Genomic DNA, 13,074 nt, shown 5'->3' with positions numbered 1-13,074 from the left:
ATTGTGATAAAAAATTGCTTAAAACAGGCAGTTTAATAGAATGAAATAGGGTTTGTATATTACAAATGGAAGAATATGAGAATGAAAAGGGAGATGAGCTTGCAAGATAGGCACATTAAGACTTAAATAGAAAAAAAATTGAATCTCTTTTGCAGTGAAAAAATTTGGAATGAGATTTTATTTTAGACTGGACTGACATTATGAAAGAATATTCTATCTTCCTCAGGTGACATTTTTATTGGAGGCATTCATTACTAAATACAAAGGATGCTATAAAATAAAATCCCCGCCTACTAAAAAATACCTACTAGCACAAACCGTCTATAAATATTTCACTACTTAACACATACTAGAAATTAAAATTCAAAACACTTAGGAGTGTGCTTTTACAGCTCCAGAGCTGTTTCTATAACGGTAACACTCCATGCACATTCTGTTTCACATAGTCACATTTAATTTTCCTGAGCATAAGATTTGATGACAAACAGCAATACTAGGACAGATGCTCAGCAAGGGAAAAAGAAATCAGCGTAATGCTATTGTCTCTCTGATTTTTAAAAAAAATTGTCCTTGTTAGTGTTACATACTCCAGGAAACAAAGGGCTTGGTTCACATTTGTGTTATTCCAGTTTCCTGCCAGTGTAACTGCTAAAATCAGAGTCACACGAATGTAAATCTGGAATAACAATGGTCAGATTATCCTGGCCCATACTTCATGTGTCTCTTCTAAAGAGGAGGTAGGTCAGTTACAATCAGTGCGCAGCATTTGGCTCTCAACCCTCTAGCCCTTGACGCATTTAGCTCTGCAGATCCCTGAATCAACCTGCAGTGTTGGTTATATGGCAGCTGTCACAATATTATGTCATTAAAGGAAAACTAAAAAGGGCTGATTTGGTCTAACAGATACAACTGGGCAATAAGAACAGGAAAAAACATGTAAGCTTTTTATGCAATAAAATAAAGACAAAGATAGCTAATCTCTTCAGACTATCCTAGACATTTAATAAGTGATAGTTAACTTGGCCTCTTGTTCATAGTAGAGAAGAAGCTGCCCTTTATGTTAAGGGAAACTTAATTAATGCAAATAAACAGACCACAATCAAAAATAGTATGTTGCACAATTTACTGGGATCTAAAGAAAGTTAAGACAGTATAAAAGCACTTCTATCATTGAGTTGGTGTATTCTATTCTATAAGTGTGCACAACCTATTTTAGCTAGAAGAAATTTAATAGTAGGAAGAAAGTAAAATAGAAATCCTCTAAATCCTCAAGAACTAAAGCAAAGCCATTTTCTATAAACCAATAAACTTGGACCAGTAACCTAAACTATTTAACAAGATATCATTTCTAATTACAGTCTTACAACCTGGGATATCTGAAGCTAAATCCATTGAGTGAGATCAAAGAAAAACTGTTACACAAAAAATGGTGTCATAGGCAAATAGCTGAAGCCTGGTTCTTTGTTGTTACAATTTTTAAAGCAGTTTGATCTTGGGAGATGTGTCCTAATAAATAATAAATAAATAAATAAAAATAAAGCTTGTTGATGCTGCTGCTATATTACCCACAACGTCCAGGGCTTCATGTCTGCCAATTCCACTTGTCTGTTTGTGTGACTTGACTGACATCAGAAAAGAAAACGTTTTATTGCCTGTCATTGATAATGTCAGATTTGGATCTGGCACTTCTCAGAATTTAGTCTTTGGGATAGGATCTGATTTCAATTACAAAGATGAGGGGAGAAACTGTATTGACAGCAATGGAATTATTCCCTATTTATATTCACGTAACTGACAACAGAATCTGGTTTGTAATATCTATAAAACAAAAACATACTGCAAGGATTCATATACTAATAAGTACAATTTGGTGGAAATCAGAATTTTTTTAAATTAAAGACTAATCTTTTTTCCCTTGGACAAACTCATTGAGATACCAACCAAAATAATCTCATTGAGTCCAGGCCTTTACCCTGGTCTTCACAGTCCAAATATTCTTTTCATGGCTTGAATGTGCAAATCCTCCATTTGCCCTTTTAAGTGGATGGTGTCATTGTTTATTATTCTGCAAATTTTTTGTTGAACTTGTAGTTTTTTGAAGAGTTGACCTGTGAGAAATGGTTATAAATATTAAAAATCAGATTCTCCACTCAGTCGCACCAGTTTTATATATCAGTCAAAACTCCAGTGGAGTAACAACAGAATAAACATGGTGTAACAGAAGGGATGATCAAACACTGAGGCTGTGTCCAGACTGGAAAGTTTTTCCACAAAAGCAGAAAAACTTGCCAGCTGTCTACACTGGCCGCTTGAATTTCCGCAAGAACACTGATGATCTCATGTAAGAAATCAGTGCTTCTTGCGGAAATACTATGCTGCTCCCATTCGGGCAAAAGTCCTTTTGCACAAAAGCTTTTGCACAAAAGGGCCAGTGTAGACAGCTCAGATTTGTTTTGCGCAAAAAAGCCCTGCTCGCGAAAATGGCAGTCGGGGCTTTTTTGTGGAAAAGCGCGTCTAGATTGGCACGGACGCTTTTCCGCAAAAAGTGCTTCTGCGGAAAAGCATCCATGCCAATCTAGACGCTCTTTTCTGCAAATGCTTTTAACGGAAAACTTTTCCATTAAAAGCATTTGCGGAAAATCATGCCAGTCTAGACGTAGCCAGTGGGTAGATCTAGACTACAGGCTTTTGTCGACAGAGGTTTTGTCAACAGATACTGTTGACAAAGCCTCTGTCAACAAAAAGCATCTAGATTACAGCCAATTCTGTCAACAAATCAAGCTGCTTTTTCAACAGAGATTCTAGATGCTCTCTTTTGAAAAAGCACAATGTGGATGCAATAGCACCTTTTGTCAACAGAACTCTGTCGACAAAGGGCGTTATTCCTCAGAATGAGATTTACCACCATCCACAAAACTTCTGCGTTCTGTTGACTTACTGTTGACAGAACTCGGTGGTATGTAGACGCAGGTATAGTTTTGTTGACAAAAGTCCACTTTTGTAAACAAAAGCCTGTAGTCTAGACACACTCTGAGTATCTGCAGCTTTCTAAAAGATGACTAAGGGTAGCATGATTCATATTTACAATTATTTGTAGAGTGATAGATTAAAGAAAAGGGAAAGCAGGATTTAAGAATGAATAATAATAAGAAGTCATAGGGTAAAATTGAATAAGGGGAAAAACAGATTGGAGAAAGATGGCCTAGTTTCAACTTGATCTGTTATATTATGCCTGTATATGTTCATTCATCTGCTGTCAAAAGTATTATAATAAATTATATTATCATTCGTTATGAAGGTATATCTTAGAGACGCAGAACCTTTAGGAATAACATCATTTTTTTAAAATAAAAACACTTTGAACCTTCATTGAACTTTAAGGCTATGTCTACACCAGCACCTTTGTTAGCATAATTTGTTGCTCAGCAGAGTGAAAAAAAACACACTACTGAACGACATCAGTTACATCAATAGAAATGTCAGTATGGACATCCCTATGTCCGTGGGTAATACTGTGCCACTGACATAGCTACTGCTGCTGATTTAGGTTGGTTTAGTTATGTCAACAGGAGACATCTCTCCTGTTGGCATAAAGCAGCCACAGTGGAAATCTTATAGTAATGCAGCTGCACTGGTACAGCTGTGACACTGTAAGCTCTCTAGATATGGCTTCACTCAGTTAAATCCAAGCTAAAATTGTACTAATAGCAACACAAAATGTGATGCTTAATTAGCAGGAATATTGCCTGAAACCAGTGCATTATGCCTTTATTTTTAGCCAATTTCTACCAAATTGCCCCCCCTCCCCTAACTCTATCTCAACAGTAAACTGGAAGTCTATGGGAGAGGTGGATGTACTCTGAATGTCCACATAGCTCTTGACCCTTTTTCCTGAGACTGCCAATAAGAGTACCAACCCTATTAGTCATGTACCATGTGAAATTGAACTGAAACTATAGATAAACACACACACAATCCACATACTGTATAGTCTTTGTACAAATGCTTAATCTGGAAATTCCCAAACTTGTTTCCCCATGTTCCCATTGATATCTCCCTAAGTTTTCCAGACCCCTTTTATTTCCAGTATTGCCTGTATGCCTCTGCCATCATGAAAACATTCCCACCAGCATGACATTTCACACGTGGTGCTTCTGAGGTCACACTGGGCAGAGGGTGCCAATTTAAGAACAAAAATGGTGTCCTCCAGGCAGCAGAAGTGATGGAACACTGGCCCAGAATATCTCAGCTTTGACTCAAAAGACAGATCCCTGCATAACCTGTAGCAGGCTCCCAGGATTTTGGGGACCTCATTTTGGGAACACCTAGCTTTTATGGTTAGAAAGATGCTCATTTACAAAATAGAGCAAAAAGCATTATTCTCTGTGGTATAATATCCTAATTAGTTATCACAACGAGTGATATTAAAAATGAATGTCCTGACCTAAAAGAAGGGACGGATTGCACTCTCAGCAAGTTGGCAGATGACACTAAGCTAGGGAGAGAGATAGATGTGCTGGAGGGTAGAGATAGGGTCCAGAGTAACCTATACAAATTGGAAGATTGGGCCAATAGAAATTTGAGGAGGACGGAAGAATCCTAAGCACTGTTACAGGCTGGGGACAAGGTGGCTAAGCAGCAGTTAAGCAGAAAAGAACCTGGGGATAACAGTGGATATGAGTCAACAGTATGATCTTGTAGCCAAGAAGGCTAACGGCATATTAGGGTCCATTAGGAAGAGCATTGCCAGCAGATCTAGTGAAGTGACTATTCCCCTTTATTCAGCATTGGTGAGGCCACATCTGGAGCACTGCATCCAGTTCTGGGGCCCCCCATTACAGAAAGGAAGTGGATATATTTGAAAAAGTCAAGCAGAGGGCAACAAAAATGATTGGGGGGGCTGGAGCACATGATTTATGAGGAGAAGATGAGGGATTTGGGATTATTTAGTATACAGAAAAGAAGCGTGAGGGGGGATTTGATAGCAGTCTTTAACTACCTTAAGCGAGGTTCCAAAGAGGATGGAAAGAGGCTGTTCTGAGTGGTGGCAGATGACAGAACGAGTAGCAATGGTCTCAAGCTGAAGTGGTGGAGGTCTAGGTTGGATATTAGGAATAACTATTTCACTAGGAGGGTAGAGAAGCACTGGAATAGGTTACATAGGGAAAGTAATATAATCTCCATCCGAATGGGTTTTTAAGTCCCATCCTGACAAAGCCCTGACTAGGATGATTTAGTTGGGATTGGTCCCACTTTTAGCAGGGAGTTGGCCTTGATAACCTCCTGAAGTCTCTTCCACCCCTATGATTCTGTGAACATCAGTACTTTTTTATATTTGCTGTAATTAGAACAGGAAATACTGCATTTTCTGTAGCAACCACAACAGTAAATATTACTATTTTCAAATGTACAGTACACAATGCCACCAATCATTAGGAATATTTGGACCCAAGTATGCTTTCAGTATTAGAATTAATACTGTAACACATGGGTTTACCACAGTTGCATTCAATTACTGCTTATCTAGAAGTTAGACCATTCATCCACATTTTCATTGGCTTTTTTGGGGAACAGGTTTTAACTTAAATGAAATGTTCAAAATTCAGTGTTATCATATCACTACAATGTTGCTGTACTACAAGTTACTGTCTAGTTTATATAAAATAATTATGTTTATAATACCAATGGACAGTTGAATTATCTGCTGACAAAAGGGTCTCATTTGTAAAATGACACATTTGCTTACAGACCCTTTGGCCATGTGCACCTAATCTGTGGAGATTTTAATTTTGTTGGACAACATATTGCCTGACTAGAATGCTGTTGTCCTAGGCCCCAGCTCCATTTTGCTGCATTAAGGATGATTCAGTACTGGAAATGGCTTGCTGACAGATCATGCCATTCATTATAATTGGATAAGGTCTATTTGCACAAATCAATATTCCTGAAAGCATACAGAGATCTTTGAATTTTTCACAAATCTCACTTACATAAAAGGGAAGAACAGCCATAATCATGGGGATAAGAGGTGGGAGAAGCCATTGGCCTGTGCACCCTCTGTTCACTTAATTACATGAGGAAAAGATACATGGCCATTAGCTGAGACAGATCTGCTATTCGTGTGGCTGAACTGTAAAATTCTAATCCCAGATTAAGGTTGTGACTGCATTACAGCTCCTGCTTGAGAGTCACCGCATTAAAACGTGTATTACCAAGACAGTACATTTGGTTGAAAGCCTCAAGGTATCATTTACAATAATGTGAACTAGTCTAACTGTCACATATGAAAGGGCCACTGTCCATTATTCAGGGTGCATCTACAACGCATTGTGAACCCATGTCTATGGGAACCTGGGCTTCTGGACTTGGTGCTTCCAAACCCAGGCTGTAGCATCTACACTGCATTGTACACATGGGTTTACAGTTGTTGGACCCAGGTCTCATAGCCACACTCCTGCATCCACACTGGCAAGAACAGTGGGTTTACATTTTGGATTGATATAGAGAACTGTATTGAGAAATTGTGCTTGGATACAACTTCCCATTTCTCCTGCATCATGTGGTTATCTTTATTATTTGCAAGCAGTGATGTGAAGCACTAATAAGCTTTCTTAATAAAATACAAGCATTTATTTTGGAGCATGACTTTATTGCAATAAAAAAAATATTAAACCATTATCAGACAGGCCATCTGCCATTAGAACACCAAAACACTATACATAACCAATCCCCAAATCATTCATAAAAAGGTGCCTAAACTAAAACCATGAAAAGAAGGGGCAGATGACAATTTTGCGGGGCTCAGGGCAGCACAATTTCGCAGGGCCCCCCCTTTGACACGGCGCATGTGCGAGGCTTCTTGAAGCGCGGGGCCCGGGGTGGCCGCCCTGCTCACCCTGCCCTATATCCGCCCCGGTGAAAAGTGCAAACAATGCCAGCAAATAAATTCCCTAATGTCACATGTCCCTTGGATCCCCTTCTTCTTTCCCTTAATTAAACATAAGGGCTACGTCTACACTGGCATGATTTTCCGGAAATGCGTAAAACGGAACAGTTTTCCGTTATAAGTATTTCCAGAAAAAGCGCGTCTACATTGGCAGGATGCTTTTCTGGAAAAGCACTTTTTCCGGAAAAGCGTCCATGCCAATGTAGACGCGCTTTTCCGCCAAAAAGCCCCGATCGTCATTTTCGCAAATGACTTTTTTGCGGAAAAGAAATCTGTACTGTCTACACTGGCCCTTTTCCGGAACAGTTTTCCGGAAAAGGACTTTTGCCCGAATGGGGGCAGCATAGTTTTTCCGGAAAAGCACTGATGATTTTACAGTAGATCGTCAGTGCTTTTCCGGAAATTCAAGGGGCCAGTGTAGACAGCTGGCAAGTTATTCCAGAAAAGTGGCTGATTTTCCGGAATAAGTGGCCAGTGTAGACACAGCCTTAGGATATGTCTAGACTACATGCCTCTGCCAGCAAAGGCATATAAATTAGACTCCCAACATAGTCAATGAATCAGGGATTTAAATATCCACCACTTCATTAAAATAAAAATGGCCGCCGCGCTGTGCTGGTTCAGCTGATTGTTGGCACAACGTGGCAGTCAAGACAGGGATCGGTCGACGAGGAAAGCCTTTGACAACTGATCCCTTATGCCTCGTGAAATGGCAGAGCCATGTAGTCTAGACATACCCAGTGTGCGCTTCACACCACTGGAGGGGATGGAAGCCAGCAAGGGTGGTGGTGGGGGGTGAGGGGTCCATTTTGCCCTAATTACTACGTCCCAATTGCATGGGCCAACCAACCCTTCAATATTCTGTAGTGTTTCTGATCTGCAGCACATGGTGCCACAGAGGGAACTCAGGGGTACAGCTGGAGCCTATCCTCTTGCAATCATAAGCACAGGCCTGTCAAACAGGTCTTTCTGCTGTGCTCTATGCTCCTGCTCCAGACACTGCACTGCAAGTCTTTGTGCTCTCCAATTCTGTCCTCACACTCCATTGTGACTTTCCACCCACCACAGATAGATCACCAGCAACACATTTTTACACAGAAATTCCTAGCTATCCAAAAGCAGATGGATTTTGGCATGAATAAATATCTACAGATTACCATCATCATCCTTTGTGATGCATATTGGAGGAAGGTACAGAAGCAGACAATATATAGATTCTTCCTTAAAAGAGAGAGAAAAAGAGTTTAACACTATGCAAGATCTTCCTACCAATAAAAGTGACAGCAGCTGCACAAAATATGTAGTCCAAGGACAGAACAGACAGCTAAGGAGGATGATTAGTGCTGTAGCCCAAGCAGGCAAAAATATACTATATTTTTCCATTGTGGTATCACCCAAAAGACTCAGTTGGGATTGTGACCTCATTGCTCCGGATGTATGCATTTGTACCAAGCTAAACTGCTGGGAGCTCAAATACTTTTGAAAGTTAAGCCACTTATTAAGGCTCCTAATTAGGGACTTAGGAGCCTACCGAGGCATCTTTAAAAATATCTTGTCCATATCTCTTTGGAAAGGGTGCACTCAAGTGGTTATTTTGCCTCATATTTCTTAAAGCTTTTCCATCTGCTTTCTTCTTGTTTGGCACTCAGAAAACCAAGTACCACCACAACGGTATAGCTTCTTCTCAAACAGCATAAATCCTTTCGGCAAGTTCTACAGACCTTTTGGCATTGCCATACTTACTAAGTTGTGATATACAGTCCTGGATGCCTTGCTCACTAAGTTCTGTTACATATTGCTGACCTATTTTGGGAGGTTTATATCTTTCTAATATCAATTTCAGAATCTGTCTGAATAAGACTTAAATTTGATCTTTACAAAAGTCTTAAATGAAAACACAGGGTGCCTCCTCTGCCCAGATGTATTTCATGCATGCATTTCAGCTGCACTTGAAGCTATCCCCATTTCACATAGCACAAGCCACTGAAGTCTTTTGGGCTAACAAGATTGCTTCAGCCACCATGATGTTTGTGTTTGCTGCATAACGCATTTTCAAAACATGAAATAAACACCCGAGGAAAAAAGTCAAATGTAGTTTCTCTCAAGTCCTCTGACAGTTTTTCTTCCTTGGATTCTTTTTTCTAAACAGCTGTGTTCCTTCTCTGATCTGTCAGTAATGATCTCACTCCAGAATTGGAGAGCCAGATCTTCATCTGGAATACATTGGCAAGAGGTCCATTGATTTACCCATCTGGAAGCAAGTGAATAGAATGGCCTGTTTAGTGGTTTCTTTTAGATCAGTCGGTTTGCTAGGAGAATCACTTTTTTCTTTTCTGCTCCCAGTGATTTGTATTTATTTGATGTATGTATTGAATGTCTCATCTTTACTGAATTTCTGCTTGTAAATTTATCTGTATGTTGAAACTTTATATTTAAATACAAAGTATGATTTTTTTAAAAATCTACTATATATTGCATGGTGTAAAAGTGGATTCCCAAACCCAGACACAAGAAGGCCTACCTGGAGCCTTTACAATATTGGTCTTCCTCTCCCCCCACATACTTCTTCACCTGATCTCTATATGGGTTTGCCATTGGAGCTCTCTGCCTACACCACCCCTTCCTTATACAGGGCAGGATCCTAGGTCTTGTGCTGTCCCTGGACTTCATTGTTGTTCCTGATCAATTCCTTTACTCTCTTCAGAGGGTCTGCAGGCCTCTTTCCTACAGCCCCCTGCTGATTGCACTTCCTGGTTTTATAATCCTAGCTCATCTCTTTTCTCAGTTAAGCTTTGCCTGCAGTTAGACTTTACCCAGATCTGACTCATCTCCAGGGACTGTAAAGAAGGTTAATGGCCTTTTTCTGGCCCCCTTTAACTTGTCCAGGGCTTGAGATTACTGCTCAGGAGTTGGACTGGCAAGTCATTTCACACCTCATGATCAACTACTGAGAGAAGCAATCTGCCCTCTTTTCTGTGGCATCCCTAGTACTCCTGCTATTGAAATCCATAGGCCGCTGACTACTTGCAAGGCCTGCAGTGCAAGTACTAACTTCAGCTGTAACCCCATGACTCATTCCATGGAAACCCCCAGCAGCCTTTCCCTCCAGGTTCCAACAGTAAGCAGATTAGTCTCTTCATTTAGCCCTGTATCTCAGGTTTCTTTGCAAGAGCCTTCTCAGATTTCTTCACAGGAACCTCTTCCCTTTCTAGTTCCTGCCCACTTTCCATCATTGCAGCCCTGCCCACCTCTCCTACTACTACTTTGTCATAGACTCTGCTTTTTGTTCTTTACTTAGAGCCCTGTCCATTCCCTGTTCACCTCCTTGTGAGGCAATGCATCCTTATATCACAGATCCCAAAAGAAAAGCCAGGCACCTTCCACTTTGCTCTCACAACAGATTGGAGGCCTTTGTATTCTCCCGTGTTGCTTATTCCAGGGCAAGCCTTTTTTTTTTAAATCACTATGTGAGTGGAGGTACCCTTGTCAGATGTTCCTTTTGCTAACAGGCATAACACAGTCTGTAGCTTCAAAACCTCTTCTCCTGCCCTAAACTAGCAGAGCATACAGAGATTCTTCCTGCAGGATCCTACATAAATACTGCTGCTCTGTAACCAGCTTCACCAAATATCCCTGTAGATAGAACTGCTCTTCCCACAGTCTCTATGGGATATCCAGGGCCTGTAAAAATAGTGCCTGGATCCCCTTTAATCATTTTCCTACCTACATAAAGCAGAGCAGAAACTCTTAGGCTGTGTCTACACTGGCGCGATCTTGCGCAAAAGTGGCTGCTCTTGGGCAAAAACTTGCTGCCTGTCTACCCTGACCATGTGTTCTTGCACAAATACACTGACATTCTAATGTATGAAATCAGGGCTTCTTACACTAGAACTCTGACACTCCTGCTCAGGAATAAGCCCTCTTGCACAAAAGGCCAGTGTAGACAGGCAACATAAATATCTTGTGCAAGAAAGCCCTATGGTTAAAATGGCCATCAGAGCTTTCTTGCGCAAGGGAGCAACTACACTGGTAGGGATGCTCTTGCGCAAAAGCACATGGCAGCGTAGATGCTCTCTTGCACAACTACTTTAACGCAAGGGTAAGTTTAGAAGATAGGATACACAAAGAACAAGTTAAAAATCACTTAGGAAAGTTAGATGTCAGCAAGTCACCAGGTCCTGATGAAATGCATCCCAGGATACTCAAGGAGCTGATAGAGGAGGTATCTGAGCCTTTAGCTATGATCTTTGAAAAATCATGGAAGACAGAGGAGATTCCAGAAAACTGGAAAAGGGCAAATATTGTACCCATCTATAAAAAGGGGAATACGAACAACCCAGGAAACTACAGACCGTCAGTTTAACGTCTGTCCCAGGGAAGATAATGGAGCAGGTAATTAAGGAAATCATATGCAAACACTTGGAAGGTAATAAAGTGATAGGGAATAGCCAGCATGGGTTTGTGAAGAACAAGTCATGCCAAACTAATCTGATAGCTTTCTTTGATAGGATAATGAGCCTTGTGGATAAGGAAGAAGCGGTGGATGTCATATACCTAGACTTTAGTAAGGCATTTGATACGGTCTCGCATGATATTCTTATTGATAAAGTAGGCAAATATAACTTAGATAGGGCCATGATAAGGTGGGTGCATAATTGGCTGGATAACCATAGTCAGAGAGTTGTTAACGGTGCTAAATCCTGCTGGAAAGGGATAACAAGTGGAGTTCCGCAAGGGTCTGTTTTGGGACCCGTACTGTTCAATATCTTCATCAATGATGTAGATATTGGGATAGAGAGTACGCTTATTAAGTTTGCAGATGATACCAAACTGGGTGGGGTTGCAACTTCTTTGGAGGATAGGGACATAATTCAAAATGACCTTAGCAAGTTAGAGAAATGGTCAGAGGTAAACAGGATGAAGTTTAATAAAGAGAAATGCAAAGTGCTCCACTTAGGAAGGAACAATCAGTTCCATACATACAAGATGGGAAGCGACTGTCTAGGAAGGAGCATGGCGGAAAGGTATCTAGGGGTCATAGTGAACCACAAGTTGAATATGAGTCAACAGTGTGATGCTGTTGCAAAAAAAGCAAATATGGTCCTAGGTTGTATCAACAGGTGTGTTGTAAGCAAAACTCGTGAAGTCATTCTGCCGCTCTACTCTGCACTAGTTAGGCCTCAGCTGGAATACTGTGTCCAGTTCTGGGTGCCACATTTCAAGAAAGATGTGGAGAAACTGGAAAGGGTACAGAGAAGAGCGACAAGAATGATTAAAGGTCTAGAGAATATGACCTATGAAGCCAGGCTTCATGAACTGGGCTTGTTTAGTTTGGAAAAAAGAAGATTAAGGGGGGACATGATAGCGGTTTTCAAATATCTAAAAGGGTGTCACAAGGAGGAAGGAGAATATTTGTTCCTCTTGGTTTCTGAGGACAGGACAAGGAGTAATGGGCTTAAAGTGCAGCAGGGGAGGTTTAGATTGGACATTAGGAAAAAATTCCTGTCAGGGTGGTCAAATATTGGAATAAATTGCCAAGGGAGGTGGTGGAATCTCCCTCTCTGGAGATATTTAAGAACAGGTTAGATAGACATCTGTCAGGGATGGTGTAGACGGAGCTTGGTCCTGCCTTGAGGGCGGAGGGCTGGACTCGATGACCTCTCGAGGTCCCTTCCAGTCCTATAATTCTATGATTCTAAGAAATCTTGCGCTAAAGAGTTTTTGCACAAGATCACACCAGTGTAGATATAGCCTTAGGGCTTCCCTGGAAGAAAAGAAAAAAAATCTGTCTCACAGGGCAACTCTATTTTTTCTTTTCTTTTGATCAAACAGTGCTCACTTTCTCCTTTTTTCAGGGGGAAATAATCGTTCTTCTCCCACTATTGTAAAGGACCCTCCTCACTGCTGATTCACTGTCTTAGGCCAGGTAGAAATTAACTACTTTAATTTCCTGCTTTTATAATCCTACCTCAGTTCCTCCCAGTTAGGGTTTTCTGTTGAGTTTGGCCTTATCTATACCTGGCTCCCCTTCAGGTGCAGCAGATAAGGTTAATTCACCCCTTTTGGCCCATGTTAACCCACTCAGGGATAAATTATGACTTGATCTCTGCACCCATTTAAAGGATTTA

The 13,074-nt window shown here is 40.8% G+C and overlaps 1 long non-coding RNA gene across 6 annotated transcripts in view; it reads left to right on the top strand.

Annotated features, from left to right (window-relative positions):
- The window catches only part of LOC142827856 (uncharacterized), a 109,655-nt gene that overhangs the window by 61,422 nt on the left and 35,159 nt on the right, over positions 1-13,074 (top strand). The gene's annotated exons all lie outside the window — the stretch shown is intronic.

Source organism: Pelodiscus sinensis, chromosome 3, assembly GCF_052426305.1.
Source record: "Pelodiscus sinensis isolate ZL-2025 chromosome 3, ASM5242630v1, whole genome shotgun sequence".
Classification (NCBI taxonomy): Eukaryota; Metazoa; Chordata; order Testudines; family Trionychidae; genus Pelodiscus; species Pelodiscus sinensis.
The sequence above is the reverse complement of the archived record's forward strand: the minus strand, read 5'-3'. Positions and strand labels throughout refer to the sequence as shown.